The sequence below is a fragment of the Solanum stenotomum genome, chromosome 6 (genome assembly GCF_019186545.1).
Source record: "Solanum stenotomum isolate F172 chromosome 6, ASM1918654v1, whole genome shotgun sequence".
Taxonomy (NCBI): domain Eukaryota; kingdom Viridiplantae; phylum Streptophyta; class Magnoliopsida; order Solanales; family Solanaceae; genus Solanum; species Solanum stenotomum.
In genome coordinates this window covers 22,681,809-22,703,870 of record NC_064287.1, presented here as the reverse complement: position 1 = coordinate 22,703,870, position 22,062 = coordinate 22,681,809, and the positions used below count along the sequence as shown (strand labels likewise).

At 32.6% G+C, this 22,062-nt stretch overlaps 1 pseudogene; it reads right to left on the bottom strand.

Annotated features, from left to right (window-relative positions):
• Window positions 1–4,043: 4,043 nt before the first annotated feature.
• Window positions 4,044–16,071, bottom strand: LOC125868584 (F-box/kelch-repeat protein At3g23880-like; annotated as a pseudogene).
• Window positions 16,072–22,062: the final 5,991 nt, after the last annotated feature.

Sequence of the window (22,062 nt, the reverse complement as noted above, 5' to 3'; positions counted from 1 at the left end):
CCTAGAGCCATCAATACCAATATCTAACATGTACAAGCTCACGTGCCTATCTTTTTTATGGATGTGAGATGTATTTTCCCCCTCCCATTCATTTGATAGCTAATCACCAAGTCATTTGGCTCGCAAGTTAACTCACCGGCCTCAATTACGCTTGCAATCATATCGTCATATGAACCATTGCGACGCAACGCAATTGGCACTGTCGTCTTATTAAAAGATTTCCAATTCCAGCTTTTGGGAGTCTCCTCCCATACTCCCATATAATCACCACCAGCAACAACAAATTCAATTACTGCCATTATAGACTACAAAGATATATACTAGATTACAGTATCAGCCGTTAACGATCGATGAAGTCTGACATCCGTACAGAAATGTGACTGAATGAGATCGTGGTTCAAAATGTAGCTCCTACAATGGTGAAATAGATTTTTAATGCTTTTAAACTACTAAAATGTATCTATAATGAGTTATCAAGTGTTTATTACAGAAGATTTCTCAAATTTCTAAAATGGCAAAAAAATCATTTTGAAGCTTGGTTTTTGAAAGAAAATGGAGTAAACATGACTATGGAGTAGGAGATGATGATGATTTCACCTTGAAAATGGATATTTTGGCCGGAAAACTCGCCGGAATCGTCAGTTTTGACAGCAGCAAAGCGAGTTGCTCTTCTTTACCATTTGTTTGGATTTTTCCTTTTTTTCTAATATATTTTTTAACAAATGCAAATAGATATATTATTACAAACTAGTTGGAAAAGAAAGGGGGACCAAAGTGGAGATATGAAAACTTAGTGAGGTATTTTGTATGTGCCAATTAGAGCATGTGGATGATGTCATTAATAGTAGGTATACCACAAATTATTCAAGACTTTTGTCTTAATGTTCAATTAAGTTCCGAGAGTGGCTATTTTGCCAACTCTCCCATGTCTCCCTTGCGTGATTGCACTGTAATACCCTACGATTGAACCCTATGATTCTCCAGTGAATGAATGAAAAAAGAAAAGAAAATGTATTCCTTTCTTCTCTATCTATGAAGGAGCATGAAGATAGTCATCAAAGAAAAGAAAAAGAAGAACTGGAACCTGTGTAGTTATAAATATGGATTTCAAGGTGTTTTATTTCAGTTCATTTACATGCCTATATATGTATTATCACGGGTTGGGTTAATGTGACATTGATAATTCAAATATGAATTTCACTTAATTTCTATATGAGAATACCCATGGACAAAGGAAGATTTTTATTCTACTAACCCTAAGATACTCCTAGTCGCACTAGTGAGTTACATTGTGATTGCTTAATAGTGAATTAGTTAGAGAAAGTTTCAAACAGAAATATAAAATTATGCCTCTTTGTAGCTGGAAATTGAACGGATGACAGCCTAGTGAACAAATATGAGTTGACGAATGAGGGTGAACCGTAACCGTGGGGATTGGGTGTTGTAAATTAGTTCATGAAATAGCTCTATCAAGGAGATTTAACACGAGATTTATATGACATGAATATAGGTTGATCGAATGAAAGTTGTACAGATTACTTGAAGTGACAAGTTTGGCATTTCAACACGAGTACTGTGAGTAGTAATCTTACCACAATTTGTATTTCACAAATTTCATGATTTTTACATGGTTTATAAAGTAAATATGTTATCGACTATTTTGAACTTGCATGTGGGACAAGTCTTTTACTTGATATGATTTCGAAAAGATTATTTGAGATGATCTCATTCTTACAAGATATGATTACTATTATGGAAAAGGTTTTACACTTATTTGAGAAATAGTATTTTGACAAGTGATTGTTAAACTTTGAAAGGATATGATTTGATAAGATTTAAATGCTCTGTTCGATTTTGAAATGCTTCTACTGATTACAAGAAAAATATAAATTGGAGTAGACCTTGATGATCCCGTAGCTAACGGCGGGTTCGTTAGACCTAGTGCACTTTGTAGTTATTGATTACTGCTAAAGCCCTTGCTAGTGGGAAGGTAGAACTAGTATATTGTTACTGATATCCCTCGAGTAGGGATCTACTGATATGAATATTTAACTCCTTCATGAGGAGTTCATTGTTATTGGTTACTTCTTAAAGAGAAGGCCAAACTGATTACATGATTCATCATTGGAAACCTCCCAGCTATAAGATTTGATATGAAAATGTTTTTTTTTCTGAGTTTACTATTAAGTATTTACGTTCATTTTGCTTATATGAGGCACATAAGATTGAATATTGTTACCATTTTTGAAAAGGAAGTGATTTTATCATTTTGACTATCATACTAGCATGTTTTCTGACTTGTCCCTCATTAAAAATGGTTGTGGTTAAGTGTTATTAATCACTGAGCTAGCATCTCACTCCTCGCTAAGATTTTTACACAGAAGACAGGTGACATTGGTAAGGACTTCTTTATCTAGAGCTTACGAGTTGATAATTTCTAGTGAGCCCTGCACTTGTTCGCATGGACAACAGGCTTATTAGTTGTTATAGACATTTCTTGAAATTCTTAGAGTCGCTCCATAGTCATTCATTTTATTAGAAGTTATGAGTACTCTTTCATATTGTAAAATTGTGTCTAGTATGAGACTTCTTATGTTTTGAAGTTGGAATTAAGATTTTTACTCTTCGAATAGTCTATTGATGAATAAGGTGGATTAGTGATGAGATTGGTTGACTGTGTTATTGATTTCTGATACAGGTAATTTCAAGATAGGCCCAAAAATAGAGGAAATTGTGCCAGATTTTTTGTAGATTTCTGGTTAAGGCTTGCATTGGGGTTCTTCCCCTTAGCGCCGGTCACGGTTCTAAATTGGGTCGTGACAAAGTTGGTATCAGAGCCCTAGGTTATTCTTGTGACTTATGGAGCACATGTTAGTAGTAGAATCTCAATTATAGTTATGTTGCCGGCCATTTCTATAATCGTGATTCTGAGAGGATGTGATAGGATGTGTCTGTCTTTTTTTCTTACTCCGCCTTGTGTGTGAGACTAATAGGGTCAACCAGATGAATCTAATATTGTTTAAGATGCATCCACCACATTCCAATTTAAATAGAATTAGGAATAGCCTCCTAACTCGCTTTGTCAAAAGAAACAGATAGTAATTATAGATGAAAATCTGTACTTCCAAAACAATCGAAAGAATTGGTAGATTACACTTCAAATGATAGACACAATTGGTAGGCCTCCAGTAAAAGTTTTGATATGATGCAGAATCAGCGACAAGATGAGATGGTGCATTAAAAATGAATCGGGGGAAGATGTGTCAAATTTTCCATTCATAATACTTTTAAACCATTAAAAGAATACTTAACTCAAACATAATTTTTAAACAGATAAAACAAATCCCTTGATAAGTTAGTAAACAAAGAATTCAACTTCCAAATATCACAATATCGACCAAAAAAAATTTAGAAATCCCGCAAATCCTTGCATATCAAAAACTGAAGTGTCTTTGACATAAAAAAATACATGATAAGTAATTTGTTACATATTTTCGATATGTCGAGGCTTCATAGTTCAGATCCATGCACTCAACAGGTACGGATTAGTGTTCAACATTATCTTCCGCGTCCTAAAATTCAATAGTACAAAACAAGTTATGATCGCACAAAAATTTTCAAATGACTAGAAAAACATAGCTAGTCAACGTTCATTTACGTTTTGTCTACAAAAGTGTTATGTGGAAAGACTTATCCCAGAGTGGATCGATGAGAACATGCCTCAGAAATCATCATAGTTTTCTGAAATTCCAATGTGCTTAGGTAACAAGTGAACCTAGATGTGGCTAATCTTCCGAGAACACTGGTCAAGACAATATATTGGAAAACAATACACCGTCACCTAATAACTTTTTGTTTCATGAATTATGATATAATAACGATTGAGGATAAATGCTTACAAGCTATACATGCAACTATGATGTATGAATTCGTATATATTCAATGTTTCGTCACCTTATCAGGAAAAAACATATCCTATATTTGACAAAAAAAAAAGTACAAAGGAGCATACTAGATAAAGCAAGCAGAAATCTTACAAGTTATCAGCTAAATGATTGTGTTTCATGGATATGACGTCCCTGGCCAGATATCATTAGGGGATTAACAAGACTTTCTACATAGATTTCTTCACATAAATAACATTAGAAGTGTGATTTAGTTGTCTTGTTGAACCATCATATATCATGATGGTTGAGTGAAGAAGAAGCAAAATTTCACCGTGGCGAAAATGTATAGAGAATGTGAAACAGGTGCAAAACACCTATGTGTCTTAATATTTTGAGGATATTTGATGGTGAACAATTTTGTTCAAGATACATTAACTCCAGAATGCTTCATAATCCATACATCAGAGGTAGCAGCACCTCGTTGACAAGTATAAAGCAGAGAAAGATCACATCCCACAACTCCCGAATCGATATCAAAATTGTCTTTTCCACAAATGGGAAGCTCCAACCTTCCCCATGTCCCGTCTGCTAAATCAAAAGAAGTGATGTTGCACATCTTGTATTTATTAATACAAGTCGATGAAGTCCAATAAAGCTTCCCATTAACAAATCTACCATAATGATTTACTAGAAAGCATTGAAGTTGATCATGGAGTGTTGTCCAAGAATTAGTTGTCAAACTATATATGTTGACCACAGTTGTCATATTGGAACTACTAGAATGATTATAAGGATAATGGATAAATACAACTTTGTAATCATCACGTGACTCATCATATCTGAAACCATATTTGATAGAACTAGAGCACATATTACTCGTAAACTTGGGTAATTCCTTTGACTTGGTAATAGTGGGGTTCCATATATATGCTTCTTTTTGGTGATGGACAACACAAATCAACCCATTTAAAGAGCCCACAATGTGAGATGATAAACTGGATCTTTCGATGGGGGAATCGATGTGAAATAGCTCCTCAGTGTGTTGTTGTTTGGTAAACAAGGGAGGGAGAGAACAAAATTGCAGATGACAGGATAATAGAACCAATAGAAAGAAGCATAATAAGTGCAGTAAAAGGAAATTTATCAGGATTTTATCATCTAAAGTTAGAAGAAGAATCTAAAAAATTAACAGCTTTTACAGTACCACAAGGATTTTATGAATGGAACGTACTACCTTTTGGATAAAAAAATGCACCAGGAAGATATCAACATTTTATGGATAATTACTTTAACCAATTAGAGAATTGCTTAGTATATATAGATGATATATTGCTATATTCACGAATAGAAGAAGACCATATACGATTATTAGAAAAATTTATACATATTATAACACACTCAGGAATAAGTTTGAGTAAGAAAAAGGCAGAAATAATGAAAAACCAAATAGAATTTTTAGGAATACAAATAGATAAGAATGACATAAAAATGCAAAACCACATAGTATGGATGATAGAGAAAATCATAAGTATGAATTAATTAGAACAGTAATATTAAACCGACAAGAATTAAAACATAAACAAGAAAGACTACAATACAACATATATGCAGGTGTATGCCAAAGATCTTTACTAGCTCAGAGAAAAGCAATATTTAAACTACAACTAGAAATACAAAAAAACGAATATAAATTAAAACACAATTTGAAATGAATAAGGAAGAATTTGCTATAGAAGAAAAAACCTACGAAAATTCTGAAGGATTAAAAATAAAAATAATATTTTCAAACTTAGGAAGAAGGTATAAAAAAATAGGTGAAAATCTATATCTAATGATAGAAAAAGAAACAGTAAGATTAAAAGATAGTCTAACTGCAATGGTACGAATAACTAGAGAAAATGAAGAAATAGATAGGAAAAAAGAAATAGATACAATAAAACAACAAGCAAAATTAGAAATACAACAGATCGAAGAGGTAAAAAACGATAAAATAATCGCCTTAGAAAAAGAATTAACTATGCTTAAAGAATTATACACAGCCAAACAAAAAGAAAAAAAAATAGAAACAGAATTAAAAATGGAGATAGAAAAATTAACTAAAGAAACCCCAGATATAGGAATTGATAATGTTGATATAGACGAAAACTGCTCAGAACAAGGCTCAGATATAAGTGAAACATATACGGAACTATTAGAAAAAATAGGAGAAATCAAAATAATTAATAATACAATAGAAATAAATACGGAAGAAATTAAAAATAAAGCAAGTACAAGTACACCAGAAGTAAAAAATCCAAAAACATTAAGTCCTAATTATTACACAGTTAGTTACGAAGAATCTGACAGATATGATAGCTTATGGAATAAAAGATTAAACAAAAAATGGACACCATCTACAACATCCCGAAATAATGGTTTTTTAGATTTAGATTGTGTAACTGATATAAACAAAACAATACAACTATGGGTAGGATACATATCTAAACAACTAATAGATAACAAAATTGGAATGACAGAAGTACCAGGCTATATAGAAAGAACCCTTATAGGAACAGTAAAATTATGGTTACAAAATTTAGCAAAAGAAAGTATAAAAACATTAAGAAATAATAAGAAAATAGATGGAGAAATTGCGACTACACCAATTGACATATTAAATAAATATGAAATAACTATAAGGAATGAATTCAGTAGTACAACTACAGAAGTAGAAGATCAAAATAAAGAGAAACAGTTACATAGAAATTTAATGTTAAAATTAGCTATATGTAATATGTGTTACATTGACGAATATACATGTGTATTTAGAGAATATTATTATAAAGGAACATACAATACAGAAGAAGCAAAAGAAATAAGAAAATTATATTTTACAAAGTTACCAGAACCATTTAGTTCTAAAATAATAAAAGAATGGAACGAGGTAGGATTACAAGATACACTTGGAGCAAGAATGAGATACTTACAAAAATGGTATTCAGAAATATGTGAAAAATATAGAGAGGAGATAAAAATGGAAAAAACAATAATAAAAAATCTAGCATGTTGTAAAGATAAGATAGCACCTCAATTTGGATGTAACGATAATTATTATAAAAAGAAATATAGAAAACCAGGAAAATATAAAAACTATAAACCCCAATATAAATATAAAAGACCAAGAAGAAGATATTATATAAAAAATACTAGAGCAAAAAGACATTTTAGACCAAAGAAAAAAATAACAGAATGTACATGTTATAATTGTGGAAAACTAGGACATTTAGCTAAAGATTGCAAATTACCTAAAAATCCAAAGCAAAAACAAATATCCGAAATAATAATTAATATACACAATTAGGCTATATAGATTATGAACTAGAAAGTGATGATAGCATATATGAATTTGAACTTGAAAACGAACTATCCGAAAATGAAATAGAAAAGGATAATGATGACTGAAAAAGAAGTAAAAATAATAAACAAAGAAGGATATACAAATGAAGAATCTACAGAACAAAAAGTGATATTTGATATCAATATATTTGAACAAATAAAAGGAAAAGAATTAGATCTCAGTGTAGAAAAAATATTCCAGATATCATTGATAAGAAATATATTTAAAAGACAAAAAGAAGAATATTATGTAGTAAGTCAGAAAGAACATATAATAGATTGTAAATACACCCAAGGAAAAGCAAGAATACCTATAATAAATAAACGAATAATAAATAAAGAAATTAAAGATAAAGACCCCATAAAATACGTACACTTAGGCGCAACAGAGATATTAATAAAAGCTTGTTTTAGAGAAGGAATAGATACACCAATAGAAATATATTTGGCAAATGACAGGATAATAGAACCAATAGAAAGAAGCATAATAAGTGCAGTAAAAGGAAATTTAATATACCAAAAATTCAAATTTATAATAAGTGTTAATTACTCAGTAGCAATAAATGATAGGAATATAGATAAATCATTAGTACTATATTGGAAAATGTCAGGAATAGAGTTAGCCCCAGGAAGTAAAATATTTACAGCTCGCTGTAAAAATTTATATGTATTAACAACAAAACATAAGATAACAGCAAAAAATAAGATAAATAAAATAAAAATAGAAAACCCTTTTGAAAAAATTGTTACAGTAATAGATAATAATGATTATAGTTATAAAGAAATAGACATAGAAGAAGATCTAGAAATAGTAAGTGATAGAATAAGTACATCAAAAAGGATAAAAAAACATAGATAAAGATAATGAAATATCTCAACCCTCAAGAAAATCAATAGAATACCAAATGATAAAAGAAATTGAACCATACCACTATTATATAACTGGAATAATGGAACAAAGAAAACATATTATCATAATAAATACTGGACAGGAAGAAAATTATATACCAAGAGAACTAGTATCAGAAGAAGAGATAACCATTAAAGAACAAGTATGCCCAGAATTACCAAAAGAACTGTCATATATAGAAGAAACAACTCAAAAAGAAATAATAATAGGAGGAATAATCATATTAATAACATTTAAAATATACCAAGGAGATAATATAACTTTAGGAATAAAATGGCTAGAAGAAATGAAACCATATAATCTAGAAAATACACAATTAATTATAACTTACAAAAATAAAAAGGTCATAATTAAAAGAGCAATATGAAAATTTATATACTTGCAAAAATAATAGTAGAAAATTACTATAACAGATATTACACTCCAATGTTAGATACAGGAGCAGAAGCAAACATGTGTAAACATAATTGTCTACCAGACGAAAAATGGGAAAAACTAAAAACACCTATAGTAGTAACAGGATTTAATAATGAAGGAAGTATGATAACATATAAAGCAAAAAATATAAAATTACAAATATGGGATAAAATATTAACTATAGAAGATATATATAGTTATGAATTTATAAATAAAGATATGCTTTTAGGAATGCCGTTTTTAAAAAAATTATATCCTCACATAATAACAAAAACACATTGGTGGTTTACCACACCATGTAAGGAAAAGATAGGAGCAAAAAGAGTAAATAATAAAAATAGAAAGTCTACACCATGGATTAAAGGAAGTGAGAAAATCACACAAAAATTAGAAAATATTAAAGAAAGTACCCACAATATAGAATTAATAATATTTTCAATAGATAAAATTAAAATAATTCAAGAAAAATTAGATATGTTATATAGCGAAGATCCCTTAAAAAGATGGGAAAAACACAAAACAAAAATAAAAATTGAATTAATTGATGAAAATAGTATAATAACTCAAAAACCATTAAAATATAATTTTGAGGATTTAAAAGAATTTAAAATGCATATAAAAGAATTATTAGAAAATAAATATATTCAAGAAAGTAACAGCAAACATACAAGCCCGGCATTTATAGTAAATAAACACAGTGAACAGAAAAGAGGTAAAAGCCGTATGGTTATTGACTATAGAATCTAAATGCAAAAACAAAAACATATAATTACCCTATACCAAACAAAGTATTAAAAGTAAGACAAATACAAGGATACAATTATTTTAGTAAATTTGATTGTAAATCAGGATTTTATCATCGAAAGTTAGAAGAAGAATCTAAAAAATTAACAGCTTTTACAGTACCACAAGGATTTTATGAATGGAACGTACTACCTTTTGGGTACAAAAATGCACCAGGAAGATATCAACATTTTATGGATAATTACTTTAACCAATTAGAGAATTGCACAGTATATATAGATGATATATTGCTATATTCACGAACAGAAGAAGACCATATACGATTATTAGAAAAATTTATACATATTATAACACACTCATGAATAAGTTTGAGTAAGTAAAAGGCAGAAATAATGAAAAACCAAATAGAATTTTTAGGAATACAAATAGATAAGAATGGCAAATGCAAAACCACATTGTACAAAAAATAATAAATTCTGAAGAACAAATAGATACGAAAAAGAAATTACAATCATTTTTAGGATTAGTAAACCAGGTAAGAGAATATATACCTAATTTAGCAGAAAATCTTAAACCTTTGCATAAAAAACTAAAGAAAGATGTAGAATATTATTTTGACAAAAAAGACCAAGACCAAATAAAAAAAATAAAAATATTATGTAAGAAGTTACCTAAATTATACTTTCCGAATGAAAACAAAAAATTTATATACATAGTAGAATCAGATGCAAGCGAAATAAGTTTTGGAGGAGTATTAAAATATAAATACGATAAAGAAAAAATAGAACATCATTGTAGATATTACTGAGGGACATTTACAAATCCTGAAATAAAATGGGAAATAAATAGAAAAGAATTATATGCACTATATAAATGTTTATTAGCTTTTGAACCATATATAGTATATAATAAGTTTATTGTAAGAACAGATAATACGCAGGGAAAATGGTGGATCACAAGGAAGATACAAGATTCGGTAACAACCAAAGAAATACGAAGACTAGTATTAAATATACAGAATTTTACATTTACAATAGAAGTGATAAGAACTAACAAAAATGTCATTGCAGATTACATTTCAAGACAAAGCTACACAGATGGATCTAGACAAAGAAAATACTATTGAAAAGATATTCAATGCTATGACATTGCTTTGTACAAAAGTAGATAACCTAGATAAAGAGCTACAACAAATGAAAGGTCAGCAACATGACAATAAATATGCAGAGCTAAGTCAATCGGAAGACTTGAAAATTCCAGAGCTAGAAGGTGACGATGGGAAACACCGAAAAACCCAAACTAATAATTTGTTACATGCAGCTACAGGAAGCACCTCTGCAACAAAGGAAGAAAACAAAAACAGATATGTCAATACAAATATGAACAAAATATTTGAAAAACTATTTATACCAAAAACCCAAAAAGAATTATTTATACCACCTCAACTTAATACATATAAGGAAAGTCTAGGACAAAACAAAAAGACATATAATCATATAACCAGAGCCTATATAGAAAACATTCACAAAATACAAACCTTCTTAAACCTAAACCCCAGATCCAAAAATGCAAAAAACACTAATGAAGACTATATTACCCAAAACCTACAAGGATATAATAAATTGATTGCACAACCAGGAACGAGCACTAATCTAGTAGGAACTTGCTATCACTATGTGTAACGACTCGGAAAATGATAGAGTGAAACTAGAGCCTCACATGTGAGTTTGGAGTCGAGAACTTAATGAAATGATTATATTTGAATTTGACCCAAAAGTTCTTAAAAATGTGCTTCGGAAGTTACCGGAAACTTGTTTAGCTGTATATTAAAAGATCCGTTTCGTTTTTCGAAAATTCGACTTCATATTCTTGTTTAGGGGGTCAAATTGAGTGGGAAATGGGTCTAACCCAAATTTTAGAGCAACCGTATCAAAATCCGAAATTTCCAAGTGAAGCCTTTTTCGAGGGTCTACTTTGGAGGGTCATATCTCCTAGCACACAAATTATTTGGGTGGCCAATAATATATCCATGGAAAGCCCTTTGAGTTAGCTACCTAACTCACTTCGTTTCACCTCATTCGGAGTTCGGACGAAGAAGTTATGCCCATTTTCGTAAAATCTGTCCGGCAGAAAAAGGCAAATTCCAGTAGCTGATTTTACTGTTCATTTACTGTTCACCCGCCTGAAATTTTTTCTAAGTGTTGGACCATTTTTTTCAAAGGACTTATATTATTTCCTATATACCATTAGTTCATTCCCATCCCTAAAAACATTTCCCTCTCTACAATCCTCCATTTAAGAAGAAGAAGAAGTGGGAGCTAGGGCTTTGGATTCAAGGCTTTCTTCATCAAATTTCGTGGGAGATCATAGCAAAGGTATGGTGGTCTTGATCCTTGTCTAATTTTCCATTCAAGGAGCCAAATCCAAAGTTATTTCAAAGTATGAAAAATCTAGGTTTTCACTCAATCTCATGGGTTCTTCCACCAAATGGTTTTAAAAGGTTTCTAATGGCACTTTATGGTTATATTGTTGTTGTATTGACGATTTAAGATGAAAATACTCCATGAACCCATGATTTCTCTCTATTCCTAGTTTATGCCTTTATGAAGTGGGTTGCTAGATAATGAATGTATATGAATCAAACTTGTTTAAAGGTCTTTAGATTGTTGAAGTATGTCATTACCCATGCTTATTTTATGGTGTATTGTTGGTGTATTGGTATGTGAGGCTTATGGCCTTAAAGGCATAGTATGAGAAATTGGAGTGTTATCATGACATTATACGAATGAGAATTCAATGAAGATAATGTGATCATGTTATGAATGTAAAGGTGTTGTTGTAGGTTGTTCACTGGTTTGGTTGCATAATTACTACCCTATTTTCCATGCTCTTTGATTCCATTACATGCCTTCAAGGTGTTTGACAAAATGTCCAACTATGGAGAATTGATGAATCGATGCTTTAAAGTTTGAGTTATGAGATGTATGGAAATCCAGAGATGTGTTGATGACACTCATGAATGTTGATGATATAATATGAAGGATTCTTCAATATAAAGTATACCTTGAATTGGTAGGGCTTATGCATCATTTTCTTGTATAAATGATTATATTGTTGATTGTTGAATCCTTGGATCGGTAGGCTTATGGCACCCTTCCACACATGCTTATAATGAACCTTGGATCGGTAGGCTAATGGCACCCTTCCATTAATGATAAGTAATGAACCTTGGATTCGGTAGGCCTATGGCACCTTTCCATAAAGGTTAATGATGAGACTTGAATCGGTAGGCCCATGGCACCCTTTCAAGAGGAGTTAATGAGCTTTCCTAAATGTACCTTGAATCGGTAGGCTTATGGCACCCTTTCATGTGTTAAATAATGTACCTTGAATCGGTAGGCTTATGGCACCCTTTCATGTGTGATGATGTCAAAGTAATGAACTATTCTATGGGAATGTAGGCTAAGCACCGAGCGGATTTGGTTAGATGGAAACTCCCCCGACAGTTAGGCATGAGTTTCAATGATCGTCTACCTTATCCCATAAACTATGTGCCCGCATAGGAAGCTAGTGGATCCATTAAGCTATATATACCGGTCTTCCTTAGGCAAGTAGACCACCTCTTTTCGGTGTGGGGACTCATGACACCGGATTCCATGACAAGCTCTCATGGTCTATGTCGGTTAAACGCTTACTTCCCATCATGTGAGATTTCATTATGGTTTCTTGACAGGTTCTACAAAGTGTAGGTAGTAGTATGGGATGCTACCTATACATTGCACGAGTAGGCTTGGAGAGGGTCATAGTGAGTTTCTCTAAATCCTAATGACTGTGACATGAATGTACCCTAAATGAGGTTATTAAAGAATGTTGGCTCTTAAATGCTTAATATGTTATGCATGTTATACTTGGGTTATATTACGAGTTATTTTCCCTTGTCATGTCTTAATTAATGATATACCTCTTATGTATGAATATTGTGCAAAGGTGAAAGAAAGGAATGATAAGTTACTTTAAGTGACCTAAATGTGGTGCCTTAGTATGGATGGTGGTATGGGACGTCATCCATACATTGCACGAGGTATAGCATAAGGGTTTCTTGAGGTGAAGGTCCAAGGTAAAGGTTTTCATGTTGATATTGTTTAAAGGTGATATTATGACTTACTTGATGTTATGCTTGTCTTGTATGTCTTTTATGCTATTGTTCATGATATTTCAAAAAGGTGGCATAATGCATGGTTTCTAACTAAAATGTCCCTTTTTAAGCATGTTTTGCATGGTCATCATACTTAGTACATTTTGTGTACTAACCCATATTCTTCATACTTTTACTATAAGTGTAGGTTCCGGCAAGTGATCCCTCCTAGCTAGTTTGAAGTGTTGGATTGCTTTCCTCCAAGACTTGGTATGTCCTCATGGATTCGAGGATAAGATTTTTAAGTTCTTTTGTTCATGTAATAGACTTCTTTTGATTGTAAAGGGCCGTGTCCCTACTTATGTTTTGCGACTGTGTCTAAGATGACCATGTGAGACTTAGACTTCCGCTGTGTGTTTTTAAAGTTGTTTTAAGAAGTTTAAATGTGTGGATGTAAATAAGTTTTTTTTTATTATTCCGCACTATTTTCATTATTGAATGCAATGAATGACTATGTGGCTTGTATAAGACTCCTTCGGGGTCGAGTACGCCTTGTTACGACTTGGGGGTGCTCCTGGGTCGTGACACTATGGATTACTAAGTACCGTATATACCGTGACAGGAGACGAGATATCAACAATCCCAGAGCTACACAAAGCATTTATGCATTATAAAAGGATCACTAAAGGAACGCTATTTTATATAAAATTTTATTCGGCACCAGCCGAGATATTATATGATGAAATCAAACCTATTATACAAGTGATAAAGATCGGATTGACAAGAGAGATGATAATACCAGAAAAGATTGAAAAACAAGAAGAGATACAAAAAGTTGAAATACCAGGATTTTATGCAAGAAAAAGAGTTATTGGAATAGCTACAATATTGAATGAATTATCAACTAATTATTTAAGTGGAAATTCAGTATGGAGTTATTATGCTAGAGAACAAATCATGATATATTCAAATTCTAGAGAAACCAGAGAAGCAGATATGGAAGAAATACATCAGTGGATATTAAATCTACTAAAACCTGAACAACAACCAACTACAAGAGCTATACGACAAAGGTTTATTTCACCAGAGATAATGACAAATTATTGCAGAACTATTGGACACAAATACCCAGACCATCAATGCTCAAAATGCTATGGCGAAGATAATGTAATTCCAGCTGTCAATCTGGAATAAAGGAAGGCCGACAAGATAAAAAAATCAGCAAAGAAAAAGTTATTTGTCTTATTAAAAAGTAAAGTTAGTGGAAGCAAAAGTAGTGGAAGAATATAAAGTAATATAAAGTAGTAAGTAACGTGTACATTACTTTAAATGTAAAGTAATCACAGTTTATGTAAAGTAACTATAGTATAGATTAAAGTAACTATAGTAGAGTTACTTATGTTTGTATATATAGTAGAGCCAAAAGGCAAGATAGGGCAAGACTTTCTCGACGGAAAGCAAAGCCTCTTATATACAAAAATATTCTCTCAATAAAAATCTAAATTTCAGCTAAACTATGGATCAAAATATTGCAGATACTACACAGGTATATACATTTATGATTATGCATAGCTAAATCTGTTAATTCCTGAATATCATAGCAATGATAGAATAGTTTATATTAGTTATTATATACTAGAATTATTATCAGATGTTTTCTAGTTTGTTAATATGAGGAAAGAAAGGAAAACTTTCAGACTATGTCATCCTAAAGTTGAAACCATAGGCATGAGAAGCCATGAGGGGAGTAAACGTAGTTGAGGCGCTGTTAGGAAGAAAGTACTTTTGAAAGTACGATGTTAACAGTGACAGGAAAACATGTTGAAAATAATCTAGTTTATAGTAATCTAATATGAATAGTATTCGTTAGGACTATGATATAAGGGAATTGTATTAAAATTCTTATGTCTTATTTACATGATGAAATGATATTGACATATAAAATATTGATCCTGTATATACTCAAAAACATAAAAGTTATAGATCTAAGAAGAATAATATGGGAAAAGATATTTGAAGAAGAAGAAGAAGAAGAATTAATGAACCAGATATGGTATGAAATAGAGACAGATAGGATAGAAAATGAAATGTTGAAATTTAATCTAAGTGATTTAGAAATTCAATATTCAGATTAATGATAAATCAAGAATACTTAGAATATTGGCAACAAACTATAATAGACATTACTTTATTAATTAATTTAATAAAAGAAAATATAGAAACATTCCAACAAACTCACGACATACAATACATAGAATATATATTAGAAAACATAAAAGAAATTATAAGATTAATACCTTTAGAAAAAATGTATTATGAACGAATCAACCTATAAAACATATAAAAAAAGGGACCCCCCACCCCCCCAAAATTTTGAAATTTTCGTTGGTGTTTCGAAATATAAGTCAGTGATGGATGTATCCTTTGTCATCAACAGTTAACTTGATATGGTTCTTCACAAAAGTAGGGCTAGAGATTAGTTGAAGCCATGATTTAGAAACGCACATGAATTTCGACAGAGATTTGACAGGAAGCTTTAAGAGGGTCTCTGTTATGAGTTCATCAGGAGGAAGAAGAAGAGGGATTATGGAATCACTTGCCATAGCAGAAGGATCTCTGTTTGTGCCCTAAGTGTATGTTTTTGGTGTTTGTGTTGATGGAGTAGCAGAAGGAGTTGTAGTTTGATTAAGTAGTAGAAGGAGTTGTAGTTTGATTAAGTAGTAGAAGGAGTTGTAGTTTGATTGCAACACAGTTTTGAATTATAAATTTATTTTTGTTAATAGAAATCCTAATTTGGATAGTTGTTGATATTCTAAGTATAAAGGGATTGGAAAGTATCGCCTAAATTATTTGCCTATTTATATCAACTCATATTAATTATTCATACAACTTTAAAGGATTTGTAAGTGCCGCTTGAAATTATCTTCCTCTGATCTCAGCTAATTATTCATTCTTTCTTTTGAAACATGTCGTCGTCATCGAGAAGTGGCACATTATTATGTGTGTTTCTGTTGTTGGGTTGCATAGGCATTGCTACTTCCACTGCAACCGAACCCAAAATAGAATCATTTCGATTGTTGCCCCGATGGTGGTGGCACAAGCATCATCACCCAAAAATACCATCACCACCAACTCCATCTCCAATTGATAATGTGGCTTCACCAACACATATGGCTCCATCCCCTGTTGATGATGTCGTTTCGCCACCGCACACGGCTCCAACCACTTATTGCATCAATGTGGACGGTTGTGAATTAGATTTGATCGCTTCCATTTTCAAGCGTAGAATTTAATTATCCACTCAGTGCTGCCAAGGACTTTCAACAATTTCAGATGATTGCTTTTACAGAGAGTACACACACTCAAAGAGGGTACCATTTTTCCTAGGCAAAGTGAGGAACTATTGCAGTCGTCATCAAGCCTGAAGCAACAGAATAGGATAATGCAACTTTTTTTCTCTTTTTTTTTTGTCAGGTCATTTAGCTTACTTTATATAGGATTCCGTCCCTTAATAGATGTTAAAAAGGGGTTGTAGTTAATTACTTTTAATTAAAAAAAATTAATTAGTTCAATTGAATCTTCATCTCTAATTTACCGTTTAATTACTACTCTCTCCGTGCATATTTATTTGTCGACTCCTAACAAATCATTTACTATATCACTCCTAGACTGTGGATAATGTTAGCTAGATACAATAGTGATGATTCTGAAATTAAGAGCTATAGAGTATTCTCAATACAATCCAAAGAACACCGGACACAATCCAATATTAGCTATAGAATTGAGTAAGAAAGCAGCGAGACATGGACAATGAGGCTGGTTGTATGTCCGACAAAAAAAAAGGTATTATTGAAGCTTTTAATGATATTATGATATGCTATTCATCAGAGAAATCAATGTACACAGTTCTATAATCAATTAAGCTATTTTAACCGATCCCAATAGCTGAAATTGGCTAATAAATAGCTTTCTTAACTCTTCCATATTTGGTTTCCCTTTATGAGTTTCCGACTATGGTAATTTACTGGAAAGATTAAAGAAAGTAATAATTAGATCAACAGTAGTAGAAGTTGTTGTAGATCAATAATTAGATCTGAAGCATTTTCATAATTGCTAAGTTTTACTAGAACGACAAATAATAATCTTTCACCCTGAAAAACAGGGGAACCATCCACAAGGTTTCCTCTAACATTCTCGGTGTAAAAGGCGGAATCAAGATACAACTACAATTCTGATACTAAATGCAGCAGACAAGAAGGAGCAAGAGAACAGATCATGATACGGCTTCATCATTTCGATCCATGCATTCAGCAGCACGTACGGAATCAGCTTCCACTTCCTGAAATTCAATAGTCCAAAACAAGTTAAGGTTGCATCTCTCAAAATTTTCATCAAAAAAAGTGTATAGTATGTTAGGATGTAAGCTTCCACTATCAGTCAATGGACCAGGTCCCTTGACACAGCAAGAACAACAATAATAAGTAAAAGTAATAAAGTAAACAACACAAGCAGTTTATGCGGAAACCCTCTTGCTCAAGGGCGGTGAAACCACGACCCTTACTCACAGGATTTCAATCCAAACTCCATTTATCTTTACAACAATTCAGATTACAGACTCTTGTAACCTAGGAATTTAACTCTAAATCCCTTCCCCCTCTAAGCAACAACTATGTTTCCCACTGAATCAACTAACTCTAATTGATTCAAACTTCTTTTCAAAATAAGTAACAACTTTGTTGCCCACTAACCCAACTAACTCTAGTTGACTTAGACTTCATCCACTAGCCATAGCTAACTCTAGCAATGACTGAAGATTAACACTGAAATGAAACACTAATCTAGTTCCTTTATAGCTTAGAAATAGATCTACAAAGATAAGCATTGAAGTATAAATCCTAAGACAACTAAAGACACTAACAGCTCTATCAGGTCCTTGTTGTTCTTGAGGAAAATACTTCTGGAAAGGATGGTTTTTGTTGTGTTCTTGAACTTTTCAAGAATGCAAAAACTGAGGTTGTGTCTATTGAGAAGAACCTTATATATGATAGACACAACCTTACAAGCCACGCTATTGGTCAACGGCCCTACCACGTTGTTCGAGAGACGCACACCTTCTCCTGCAGATCCCTATAGGTGACAGAGGTTGCAGTGTACTTTTTCTAGCTGTCTTTCTCACATAGGAACATCATTCCTTTATGGGATCAGGTCCCTTATTAGATCCCGTTGTTTGTCAAATCATCAAAACTAAAAATAACATAGTACTACAAAAATAGTCACCTAGTATAAGCAATATCAACAACATAGATGCGAGTGAATCATCATTTATCAATGTAAAATGATGTCAGTAATGAAACTGTAAGCAACACTATATTGAAACTTTAACTCAACACTGTTAACACCAAATTAGACCAACTGTCTATAAAAAAGAATAGAACTCTTCAAGAACAGAAAAAGAAAATAACAACAGAACTTTTCATACTTCAAGATTGACACCTCACACCACATTCTTGGGAAGGAGAGAGGAAATTACAAATTACCAACAATTTAGCCGTTAAACTAAAACTATGGGAGATCAAGGTTCAAATCTAATCCTTGTCGAGCAGAGTAAAACAAGTGCATAATCCCAACAGCTTACGACAAATAATTTCAAGCACAATTCCCAACAATTCTATTCTACCCACGATGAATCTCTAAGCCGAGGTACTCAGACTTACCCTCAATTGATTTAAATTCAACCAAACAACAATTTTGCCCTTAAGAACGACGTCACCCAATCCATCATTGGGAAAATTCAATTTGTTTGGTGGAATTCGGGTTACTCAAACTTCACCCACATAAATCCCAACATGAAACACACACCATTTATACAATTCAAATGCGAAATTCAACCAATTTAGGCTAAACAAAATAGCTAACATGCTTGATTCGAACTCAAATTTCAACGAGTGAATAGGCACACAATCAAGGTAGACAATAGATCCATTAACTACTCATTATCATGCTCAGTATAAATCATGAAATTAAAGCTAATTCGGGAAACCAACCTCAGGTGCGGACAAGTAAACACTTAGGAAAAGAGGGGAGGATGGGCAACACTTCAGATTCCAATCACACACAAGGACACCCACACAATTTAAACTAAAAAGATAATCTAGAGTTTAATTGAAAGAGTGCAAGAGTCAAAAAATTCAAAATAAAGAGAAGATTTGAATTTAAAACGGTTGAAAGGCCCTTGACCCTTCAGTTCGTGCCTTGATCGGCGAGACCTACTAATGTCGTTGATCCACTCAGCGAGTCGCCGAGTGGATCTTAGCCCGTCGAATTTACTAGAACAGTAGCCCTCTAGTTGGTTCAAAAGGCGAGTTGGATCAGGCTCACCGAGTGAGCTATGAGCTCGCCCAATTTCCTTTTTCTCCAAAATTCGAATTTCAACCTGCACATCCAACAAACGTTATTCAAACAATAAAAAGTAAAACTTAGGTTGCACCTCCCCGGCAGCGGCGCTATTTTGTATAACGTCCAAATACACTTCTTTTGATTCAAAGTGTAGGCAGTTGCTAACAAGTATAAACCCAACGATGAGTTTGGATCGATCCTACAAGAAGTGATACGGTAAAGAATTCAATTATGAAGTAAAGACATGTTTTAATCTTTTGTAGAAGTAAAAGGGTACGAAACATAAAATAAATCACGAAGTTTCAATTATCAATATCAAAGGTGGATTTAGTAACCAATTGTTAACAAAATGTAATTAACACGGGATTTGAACGATTAGAGAGAGTATCTTAGGAATGTGATCAATCGAATACTAATTTCGCTTAATGGGTAATTATTAACTTCTTTAAGTTGTTGAATCACAATGGATAGGAAATGTTTTGAATATAATAGTCATCTCTCGATCAATTATCATGTTTCAAGTGAGTTCTCTCGAACTTCAACAAACTTAACAATACCAAACAACTCAATTCCTTAATTAACCCACTTTCTCAAGCTGGGTGTAAATATGCAAATCAATACAACTATCAATCATTCATTCTACTCTATACCTTTTTCTCAAGCAAGCATAGAGAGCTAAGCTAGAACCGAATTTGCAACTTCAGTTCATCAATTAAAATATGAACAAACAATTTAACCCATTTCAAAACAACATTAAATTCAGCAATTAACAATACCCACAAGCTAATTTAGGTATTCGATTACATGATCACATCCCTAAGGTAAATGGTTGTATCCAACCATAGTTAAAAGTAAGAAATCGGTACCAAAAAGATTATCCATCCGAATTGTTAACAATCTGCAATACTCAATGCGAAAATTAAAGCTAGAATCGTAAATCCTCAAATCCAAGATTCAAATTGAAACGACCCCAAAAATGCCCGAAAATGTGCTTCGGAAACACCTATAATTGTAATTTCCATATATCTCAAAATCCGTGCATGATTTCGGAAATTCGACTTCATATTCTTATTCAGAGGGTAAAATTGAGTGGGAAATGGGTCTAACCCGAATTTTAGAGCAACCGTATCAAAATTCGGAAATCGCAAAAAATGCGATTTTCAAGGTCAACTTTAAAGGGGCATATCTCTTAGAACACAAGGAACTGGAAGGGCCACTACCTATTAAATTAAAGCCCTTCGAGTTATCTTTCCAATGCAATTGGTTTCACCTCATTTCGAGTTAGGATGAAGGAGTTATGACCATTTTCGTAAAACCTGTCCGGGCAGAATTTCAATTTCCAGTAAGCTCCGTTACTGTAGCGGGCTGGACGTTTTTCTTTTATAAAAAAGAGGATTGTCCCATACTTAGTGATATTTCTTTCTAGCTTCAAAACACTCAAAAACACTCTCTAATCCCTCTCCAAAATTCCACCAAGATCTTCAACCTAATTCAAACATCTCAAGTTCTAATTCCGGATTCAAGACTCAATCTCAAGCATCAATTCTCCATTCCAATCTTCATCAAGGATTCTCCAAAGTTGAGGTATGTGGGTTGATTGTGGAAACCTTCCTTTCCACAAGTCCAACCATTTATCCTCTATTTTACTTCAAGTTTATGGGTCCTTATGATCATTTATGAACTCTTGAATTATGGAATTACTACTACACATTCTATTATGGTCTATTTTTGCATATTATCATGAAATGGAATTATTATGTGATGTTTATGGTTTTCATGCTTCCATGATCAAATTATGAAGGTTGATATATATATGTATGTTGTTGGTGGGCTGATTTATATGTATTTCGGAATTGGTTGGACTTAGTACTCTTGAAAGACATGATTTTATCTACATGAACAATAGCCCACCATGTGTTTGATAAAATGTCATTTATAGAATTCATAGGAAATGGAAGGTCCAATGTACATCCTATGAGTCGGATGATTATATAATTATTGAAATGATGATGAAAGGGATACATGTATATGATTTTCTCAATATAGTGTTGTGAGTCGACCAAGCCTAGTACGGGGGGTAGTAGGCCCGTATAACCGTATCGAGGGGTTGGTACCTTGGTTGCCTAGTACGGGGGGTAGTAGGCCCGTATAACCATATCGAGGGGTTTGTACCTTGGTCCCTAGCTCGGGGGGTGGTA